Here is a 10,681-nt window from a genome sequence, read left to right on the forward strand (position 1 = left end):
CTGATTGCTATGAAATTCTAGCTGCATTAGCGTTTATGCTTTGGTAAACTAATCTGTTAAATTTATCCAATGAAAATGCTTGAAAATTTATCTGAGTATTTGGTCTATTAGCTGAAATATAAGTTTAGTATTACATATAAATTATGCAATTATTAAGCGTCAATAAATTTAATTCAAAAATTATTTGTAATTTTGTTAATAAATGAATGATTATTTGTTTACTAATTAATCAAAATTTTAATTTAATCATTTATCAAACTATTTTCTTATTTAACAAGTCTTATTTGTTAATTAATTAATAATTGGCCATCATTCCAAATCAATTTATATTTATAAATTATAAATTATTACAAATAAATTTTAAATTATGATTAATTCGATATTATTTTAAATTAATAGCATTAATTATAATTAATTTAATTAAAAAAAGGTATTTAAACCATATCACTGGATTCCTATGTATTTACATATCTAAAACCTGAAATTCACTTTTCATCTTTACGCTACCAAGTCTATGTTAAAGGCTGCAGGGTAATTGCATAAAAATTGAGCAGCATCAATGCAAATGCTACTAATAAAAATTACATTAAATCCGAAACCTACTCATTTCCCATTCCTTTCAGCAAACCTCGTCTGCCTCGCTTCACCCTTCCCGGTTTCCCCCGGAAACCGTTGCCTACTTTCCCCTTTCTTCTCCTCCCGTGCCCGAAACCCGAGGCAGTACGGTGGCGTCTGCAGCTTGCTGGGAGGGAAGATGACGACGGGATCGCAGTGTACAAATCTCTAAAGCTCTCTTATATCTCCTCTTTCTACTCTGCTCCTGTCCGTTTAACCCTCGTATTTCTTTTCCTTCCTGCCAAGCTCCTCTCGCCCTACTCCTGGATTTAGCTTTGTTAGGATTTGGGCCAAAAATTTTGGGGCGATTAAGCACTCTCTTTCATCCATTTCTCAAATTATTACTGAAATATCAAAGGTCATGATAAAACCACAACTCTTATTTTTCATTTTTGTCAACTTTGCAATGGTTTGATCGTGACAGGCGTAAATACTCCGATAGTTCAAAAAATCACCTAGATGCTTGATTTGTAAATAGCAATGTTTCTTGTTCTCTGCAGGTGATTATCTTGTATTTATGTAAATCTTCCAAATATTTTTAGAGTTCAGCAAGATTAGAATAATGAAATGTTCTTTATTCTCTTCTCTGATTCTTGAAAAAATATTACATCAGTACTCCGCACTTAGAGCTACGTTAATAAAATTAAGCCGCTCCGTGGAGGTGATCGATCCCTTATATTCCCCTTGTATTATTCAGGTGTTATTGTGTGTTATTCAGATGTTATTGTGTGTTATTATTAATGTGTTATTGTGTTATTATTACATCAGGACTCAGGGATGCTTCTCGATCAATGTGGGTGTTCGATTTGTAAATAGATATTTGTAGAACAACACTTTTTTCCGAATGGCAAGTCATGAAAGATGGCCTGGTGTGTGGGGCTTCGCACCTCTCAGGCAATCCGGGCAGTCATGTTATTATTCGGAGGATGGATTGGAAGATGATAAAGTGTTTTTTGGTATCCCATTAAGAAGGAATTAGCTTCCGTTTCAACGAACATATATTTGGGATTTTAAATCTCATCATTCCAGGGATTTAACAGTTTTCTGGTTTTAATCCTCTCTAAATTTACTAAATCTGGCTTCGCAGGGTTTGTTAAATTCAGCCATCCAGTGCTGCCATTAAACATTGGGAACCATATGAAGGTTAAATGCATAAGAATTCAGTGGTTTGTACGTAACTCTTTTTTAATCTTATTTTTTAGATTCCCGCTCTTGTTCTTCATCGAGGGAAGTGATGGCAAATCATCGATGGACCTTGAATTTAATATGGAAATTTTTTTTGTTCTCAAGCTATGGTGGATGGCATGGGGCGAAGCTTCTCAGGCAGACTAAATAGACAGTAAGAATGCCATTAAATAATCGGAACGTGAAGTTTAAATACATAAGAGTTCTGTGGTATGTATGTAAATTTTCAATTTTTCTTTTTTTCATTTTAAGATTATGTTTTGGGTGTTCATTGAGGAAAATGATGATGAATCATTGATCGACCTTAAGCTTGAGATGGAATATTTACTTTTACTCGAGCTATGGAGGATAGCCTGGTCGGAGTCTTTTCAGGCTTCTTGCATATGCTTGCTAGTTTTCCATTAAATAAAATGAACGATGTGAAGTTTAAATACATACAAATTTTGTGGTATGTAGATGTCCCATTATAATCTTGATACACCATCAACAAAATTCCAACTTTCAACACTAATCTCGAGGTATGCCACGGAGCTTTAGACAATCTTTTAAGGAAAAAATGTGTAAACTTTGATAAGAATTCTTCTAAAGCCCCAATTTCAGCAAACTTACAGTCAAATAGACTTGCTTGACGAGGCGGACCCAATGGTATCAAAATTGGTCCAATCCAATTCAAATCAAAATTTGGTGTCACTGCTGGTTGTTTTCTTTTATTTGAGAGTGTGTTGAATTATCGTGCAACGCCAAGACGATAATCCATTACTCTACCGCCATGAATTTTCTAGCACGCTTAAAATTTTATTTTTATTTTCTACTTTATGCTATTCTATGAGGGAAGCGATGATGAATCAGTGATTGATCTTGTACGTAAGATGGGAATTTGTCATGTAATGAAATACGGAGGATGGCTTTATGGACATGCAAGGCTGCTATTTTTTATTTTTTATTATGTATTTTTTGTTCTCAATTGGATCACTCGGTTGTCCTTTTGTCCTCCTTGTTGCTTCGTCGGTTTTGGCCTAATTAGCTTATCTTGTATTGGGCTTCACACCTCTCAGGCAACACCTGCAGTTCATGTTATGATTCGGAGGATGGATTGGAAGATAAAGGGTTGTTTGGTATGCCATTAAGCAGGAATTAGCTTCCGTTTCAACTAACTTATGTTTGTGATTTTAAATGTTATCATTTCTAGGATTTAACAGTTTTTAGGTTGTAATCCTGTTGAAATTTACCAAATCCGAGTTCACCTAATTTTCTAAAATCTACCATGCTGGACTGCCAGGAAAGAACCGTAAGAAAGTTGAATGTATAAGAGATCAGTGGTATGTATGTTAAACTTTCTATTATTTTAATTTTATTGTCATATTCTTGTTCTACAATGAGGGAAGTGATGGCGAATGATCGTTTGACCTTGAGCTTAAGCTGGAAGTTTTCTTTATTCTCAAAGCTATTGAGGAATTCATCCGGGGAAGCTTCTCTGTTAGCTTTTATATACATGCTAGGGTGCCATTAAATAAGGTGAACCATGAGATGTGTAAATACATTATAATTCTTAGGTATGTATGTAAATTTTCCGTATTTAATTTTTATTTTGAGATCATGTTTCTTGCTTTTTGTTGAGGGAAATGATGATGAATCATTCATTAATATTGAACCAAGGATGGAATTTTTCCTGGTTGGAGTCTTCTCAGGCAAATCACATAGACATGTTAGGCTGCCATCATATAAAATGAGCCATGTGAAGTTTAAATACGTAAGAATTCGGTCGTATGTATGTAAATCACATATTTTCATTTAATTTTTAAATTCTATTTCTTGGTTTTTTTTGAGGGAAGCAGTGACGATTCATTGATTGATCTTGTACTCAAGATGGAATTTCTTATTGTAATGAAGCTATGGAGGATGGACTTATGGCATGCAAGGCTGCTATTAAGGAGAATCATGTGAAGTTTAAATATTTAAGAATTCAGTGGTATGAATATCAATATCCCTTTTTTTTTTCCCCTGCACTGAAACTATTGAGGATGGAGTTTTAAAGCTCCAAATTGCTATATAGGTAAATATGAAAGTTTGGATGTGAGATGTGTAAATACATAAGAATTGTGTGCTACACATGTATATTTCCCTATTTTTGTTTTTGGTTTTTGTTTCTTGTTCTTCATTGAGGGAAGCGATGATGATGCATGGATTGACTTTGAAATAAAGTTGGAATTTTTCCTTGTGCTGAAACTATTGAGGACGGCTTGGGTGCAGGTTTCTTAGGCAATCCATATAGATATGCAAGGTTGCCATTAAAAAAGGCGAACCAGGTTAAAGTTTAGTTGTTATATATGCAAATGCACAACAATTGGATGATATGTATGTACAACAAACAACAGCAAGCCTATATGAATCTTATGTCTCCATTGTGTCCTATTGAGTGTCATATTGTCATATTTTCCATATTTTCATTTAATTCTAATAAAATAAAATGATTTTTTATACAAAATGCCCTTGTCTTTTTAAGTCAGCTCTACCTTTTTTAACACAATCTTTAAGCGGTCAACGTTTAATGTGACCAGACCATCTAAGGCAGCTGTAATCTTGTTTGCCACTGGAGCTACTCCAACTTTTATAGATGTATTCGTTTCACATTGTTTCTAAAAGTAAAGCCACTCATCCACCAGAGCATTCTCCTCTCAGTAGCACTTAATTTTATGCCACTCTTTTATAGGCCAACATTCTGCTCCATAAAACATTGCAAGTCTCACAACCATCCTATTAAATTTTCTTTTAAGTCTAAACGGTACTTTTCTATCACACAATAGGCCCAATGCATTCCTCCACTTTTTTTCAATATTTAGATTTCGTTTCTTGTGAAGTTTAAGTTTTTATGAATTTGGTGGTATGTATGTAATTCCCTTTTATTTTTTTCTCATCCATCAGAGCATTCTCTTCTCAGCAACACTAAATTTTATGCCACCCTTTTATAGGCCAGCTATCTGCTCCATAAAGCATTTCAAGTCTCACCACCATCCTATTAAATTTTCTTTTAAGTCTAAGCGGTACTTTTCTATCACACACAATAGGCCCAATGCATTCCTCTACTTTTTTTCAATTTTTGGATTTCATTTCTTGTGAATCTGAAGTATTTATGAATTTGGTGGTATGTATGTGAATCCCTTACTTTTATTTTTTTTTAGATTTTGTTTATTGTTCTTCATCAAGGGAAGTGATGATGAATCATTGATTGCTCTTGAAATAAAGATGGAATTTTTTTTTGCACTGAAACTATTGGGGATGGACTGAAATTATTGAGGATGGCCTGGGCGGAGCCTTCTCAGGCAACCCATATAGACATGCAAGGCTGCCCTGAAAAGAAAATGAACCATGTTAAATTTTAGGTGTTTTGTAAAAATAAATACATAGGAATTGGGTGGTATTTATGTAAATGCCCCAAAATAGATGCAAAATAATGCAGTCGTATGTATATATAGCCCCTATTTTATTTATTTTTTAGATGTTATTTATTGTGAAGTTTAAATATTTAAGAATTCAGTGGTATGAATATAGATCCACTATTTTTATTATATTCAGATTTTGTTGCTTTTGTTCATTGAGGGAAGTGGTGATGAATAGGGGTGTAAACGAACAGAACACGAACGAACAGAGCTTGTGTTCGTGTTTGGTTCGTTTGAAATTTAGTTTGTTTGAAATGAGTTCGTGTTCAAAATTGTTCTTGAAATCACTGTTCGTGTTCGTTTCTTAACGAACAAGCCGAACACGAGTTGTTCGCGAACGACGAGCCAGTTTGACATCCTTAATATTAATATATATAAATAATATAGTATATTAATTATATAACTTATATTATATAAATATATAATATCTATATTAGTATATTACTAATATAGTATATTAATATATTATTATTATTAATTTATTATATATTATAATTTATAAAATTTAATTTTTTAAAATATCATAAATTTTTATATATAATTATTTTAAATTATTTATATTTCGAATAATAACGATTCGTACACGAACGAACTCATCATTGTTCGTGTTTGGTTCTTTTAACTAACCGAATGAAAAAAAATTGTTCACGCTCGTCTCGTTTACTTATTGAACGAATCGAACACAAACTCATTGACGAACCGAACACGAACTGTTTGCGAACAACGAGCTTTTTTGACAGCCCTAGTGATGAATCATCTATTGATCTTGAAATAAAGATGGAATTCTTCCTTTCACTGAAACTAATGAGGATGGCCTGGGCGAATACTTCTTAGGCAACCCATATAGACATGGATGGCTGCCATTAAAATAAGTGAACCATCCTAAAGTTTAGGTGCTATGCAAATACATCGAAATTTGGTGCTATGTTTGTAAAAGCCCAAATTAGATACATAATAATTAAGTGTTATGTATTCATAGTCCCTATTTTATTTAATTTTTAGAAAGTTTAAGAATTCAGTGCTATGCATTTAAATGCCCCATTATTATTTTTATTAGATTTCGTTTCTCTTTCTCTTTATTGTGGGAAGCGATGATGATTCAACCATTAATCCTGAAATAAAGGTGAAATTTTTCTTTGCATTGAAACTGTTGAGGATGGCTCCTGAGTGTAGGCTTCTCATGCAACCCATTAAGGCCTGCAAGGCTACCATTTTAAGAAGTTTAGCTGTTATATTTGTAAATACACCTGAATTTGGCGGTATGTATGTAAATGCCCCAAAATATATAATAATTCAGTGGTATGTTTATATAGTCCCGATCTTATTTAATTTTTAGATATAATTTTGTGTTCTTCATTTGGAAAAGCGGTCGATTTTTTCCTTGTACTGAAACTATTGAGGGTGGCCTCGGCAGAGGATTTTCAAGCAGCCCATATAAACATGCTAGGTTGCCATCAAATAAGGCAAACCACGTGAAATTTAAATACATAAGAATTCAGCGGTATGTATGTAATTCTCCTTTTTGTTATTTTATTTTTAGATTTCATTTCTTTTTCTTTTTTGAGAGAAGCAATGATGAACTAGTGATTGACCTTGAATTGAAGATGAAAATTTTCTTTGTTTTGAAATTATTTATGAAGTACTCGGGGGAGGTTTTTCTAGCAATCGGTATAGACATGCAAGGTTGCTATTTAATAAGGTGAACCATTTGATGCTTAACCATGTACCCTGAAATTATGACTATCTACAAAATTAATATTTGTTGTACCTCGATTTGTTAAATTCCCATTCAAATATCAAAATTAACAACAAATCCTAACATGTATATTCAAGCACTAGCATCAAGGGGATGTATATGTTACAGTGGTGTCTAGCCTAAGGGCAAATTTATATTTTATTATTTGGTTTAAATAGGGCTTTTTAGTTTAGGGTAGAGTTATACATAAGATTATTATTGTGAGTCTTAGGGTATGTTTTTGGGGATGCTGTAGCTTATTGAATAATCTGCTGATAAGCTAGATGTAGTGACTATTACAAATTTTTATTTTTTTGGAAAAGCTAGACCGCTCAGCGTTTTCAAAACGCATAAGCTGCCAAAACGCAGGTTACCCAAACAGGCCAAGTGGGTTTTCAAAACGCCACCGCACCAAATAAGTTGCCCCAAATGGACCCTCATCTTTAGGGTTTGGGAGAGATTTCTTCTCTTTCGAATTTTAGGAATTAAGAGAGATCGCTTACCTCTCGAATTGCAGTTGCTTATCTTTATGTATTTGCATTGTGTTTGTTGTTCGTGTAATAAATTATATGTTGCCCTAAATTTTATGTGAAAATCTGTGCAGGTTCATATCAGTATATTTCATCTTAGCATGAAGAATAAGTTTAGCTGCCACATTATTTCATATCATTGTCTCACAACTCGAGCAGAGAGAAATAGCTCCTTTTTTGTTACTGTCACCTATTTAGTGCTGTCATTTTACGTTTTTGTTGTGAGCTCGGTTTCAGTTGGCTTGCATAGCATGTCTGAAAAAATTTAATTTGCAATAGGTATGTTTCTAGTGACGCCACATTAATATTTCTTGTGTGAATATGACTAACTCGAATGAGGCTCTCTTAGTCAAGATTAATGGGAGATAAGGGTCTGCTGATATGATATGTGGCTGTTAGAGTTTTGTTAATTGCTTTTTATTAAGAAGATTGTACTTGGTGGAAGTCACTGCAAATGCGAAAAGTGCCAAAATAGTCCCTTGACATTTTACATGATTTTATTTCAGTCCTAGAGTTTATAAAAGTGCCAAGTTTGTTTGTTTTGCAGGGGACTGTTACAAATTTTTCTGCAAGACCTGTTTGATTGCTTCTGAACAGAAAACATAATTTTAAGATTGGTAAAAAGGCTTAATTTCAGTATTTGGTTGGATGTGAATGAAGAAGCTGATGGTGTGTCCAGAGAAATGTTTGATCTTTTTTCTCTGGCAAAGTCTTGTTTAATATTGGCCTGCTGATAATAGATATAACTATGTGTTATTTATGCAAATATGAAAGTGCCAGGCTCAGCTCATGTTCAACATGTTAAAAAATACCACCGCTTGTGTTTGAACTGTTCATATATCGAGTGCAAAAAATTATTTGTGTTTTGCTCGTTTGCTTAGCGAGCTGAACGAGCTTTTTGTGAACAACGAGCCGTTTTGACAGCCATAGCAATGAAGCCGTAGGATGTTAAAGGTAGGGGTAAGATTTAAATCTTATTATTATTTTTAAAATATTTATTTAAATAGAATTTAATATATTTTTATTCTATTTTTTAATTAGTAATTTTAGTTGATTATAAATCTTTGTAGCTTTGCATTTGTAGCTAATTAAAATTATTTATAATTAATACTTTTCATATATATATATATATATCTACATCTGTGCGCGCGCACGCGCGAAACTGGAATTTTATGGAAGATTGGCTGAAGTGCGCTCAGCAGGTGGTGTTTATTGTCAGTTCTATTTTATTTTCTTATTTTCCATGTTAATTTCATTGTAATTCGAAATGTAACGGCAAGGCTATTTTCTCAAACATAATAGTTTTAGCCTTTTCTTGGTTTTTGGAACATTTAGTCTATTCTCGTGTCGTGTGATCTTACTCGTGCAAGAATTTGTAGGCGACCTTTTACCGTACAAGCTTCCTACCGTTGTCATTCTTATGTATATGTATATGGATGTATATATATATATATATATATGTTTGTATGCATATATATATGTATATGTATGTATTGCACATACAATTGTACCTTTTGTTTGGCAATTTTAAGAAACATTTTAGCTTGCCTGTCCTCAACCTTCATTTCCTCCATAAGTGAAATAATTGTTCAAATTTTTATCTGCATAAAATCATTATTCAAGAACTGATGGGCATGTCGGTCACCTATTATGTCATCTTGGCTTTCTTTTGATAAATTAATGTTTATGAATGATCCAAATATTTGATTGACATCGATGAAAAAATTGATCAAGCATTGCATTTCATTAGTTAGCATTTTGTATTTTGGGAATATTTGGATTTGGTTTTCTTTGGTTTATTACCCACTTTGTTATTTTTACAACAACAACAACAGCACAACACAGCCTAATCGCACTACGTGGGGTTAGCTACATGAATCCTTCGTCTCCATTGCGTTCTATTTAGTGTCATATTTTCATTAATTCTAATAAATTAAGATCATTTTTTATCAAATAAGCTCAAATCTTCCTAGAACTACCTTTGCCTTTCTTAACATAAGTCGAATCTAAAACATCTACTCTCCTAATCGGATCATCAGATGGTCGACATTTAAACCCACCTTGTTATTTTTATGAGGATTTATTTTCTATCAATTCGAGTTTCACGTATTCTCCCTCCCTCCGTCCGCCTATTTGTCAAATCTAAAAACTGTTTTTTTTAAATTAGATTTACTTTCTCATACTTTCAACTCAACTAAATTATTTTTTGTGAACGGTTTAATTGAAATTACAAAACCATTTTACTATTTCTAAGTAGTTAATGAATTCTTGAATTGATTTTTGATAACATGTGAACCACATATGTGGCCTCGGATGTGCTGACAATGGAATCATGTTGGCATCATAAACTTTGAAACTGATTTAACTTAAATAGCCTTTAGTGAATACGATTTATGAAATCCACATGCTATTAAATTCTGAATAGCGTTTGGTTTGGTTCAGTTCAGATTAAATCAAATTGAAATCATTTGATATATTTGGCGTGCTATTTCAAGATTTAACTACATCTGGTTTTCATAAAATTTAAATATGAAAAACTAGGCTCGTACCACAATAAATTTGAAAATTTTATAATGATTAAAAATTAAGTATTGCAAGGACATAAAATCTACTGCAACTTGCATCCCTTTCTTGGACCTCAACAGTCTTATAATATAGTTCCTCGAGGCTCCTATTGGCTCCCACCTGCCATGCTGGCACAATATCTCATGATATGGTTGGCTGCTTTAACTCACATTCCTAACTCCACAGTGGCACTGAGAACTGTTTGCCCACCGTATAATCTTCTTCTTCCTCAGATTCAGCAAAACCAGAACAATCTGATTCTCCCTTTGGGATAGTGTGATGAGGGAAGCAACAATGAGAACCGCACAGGTGTGTTTTTCTTCCTAAGTTAAATCCGTTAAATCCACCTAATAATCATATTGGATTTATGTCAAAACAGAGAAAAAAATGGATTTATCGGAGCACCAGATTTAGCTTCTCATTTTATTGCCGGATTTATGTTAATTCTAGCCATAAATCTTATTAAAATTAGGCTACCAAAAACTCTCTTTTAGAGCATGATCTCGAATGGCTTACTCTGTGAGTTGCGCCAAAAACTCTCTTTGGTACAATTTGTACTATTTCTCATTTTGGTTTCCGTCAGACCTTGCTGTGTTTTGACCTTCATATTTTTC

The 10,681-nt window shown here is 33.2% G+C and overlaps 1 long non-coding RNA gene across 8 annotated transcripts; it reads left to right on the forward strand.

The window, feature by feature from the left end:
• The first annotated feature begins 575 nt into the window (after positions 1-575).
• Positions 576-4,026, forward strand: LOC110026357. Of its 8 annotated transcripts, none has more exons than XR_002294195.1 (4): positions 576-1,276; positions 1,384-1,571; positions 1,703-3,550; positions 3,636-4,026. It is a non-coding gene; the product is annotated as an uncharacterized LOC110026357 (long non-coding RNA). The 8 variants fall into 8 exon arrangements; XR_002294191.1 differs by having other exon boundaries at positions 577-1,276; positions 1,384-2,010; positions 2,856-3,550; XR_002294192.1 differs by having other exon boundaries at positions 577-1,276; positions 1,384-1,785; positions 1,906-3,550.
• The last annotated feature ends 6,655 nt before the right edge of the window (positions 4,027-10,681 follow it).

The sequence above is a fragment of the Phalaenopsis equestris genome, unplaced genomic scaffold (genome assembly GCF_001263595.1).
Source record: "Phalaenopsis equestris unplaced genomic scaffold, ASM126359v1 Scaffold000366, whole genome shotgun sequence".
NCBI lineage: Eukaryota > Viridiplantae > Streptophyta > Magnoliopsida > Asparagales > Orchidaceae > Phalaenopsis > Phalaenopsis equestris.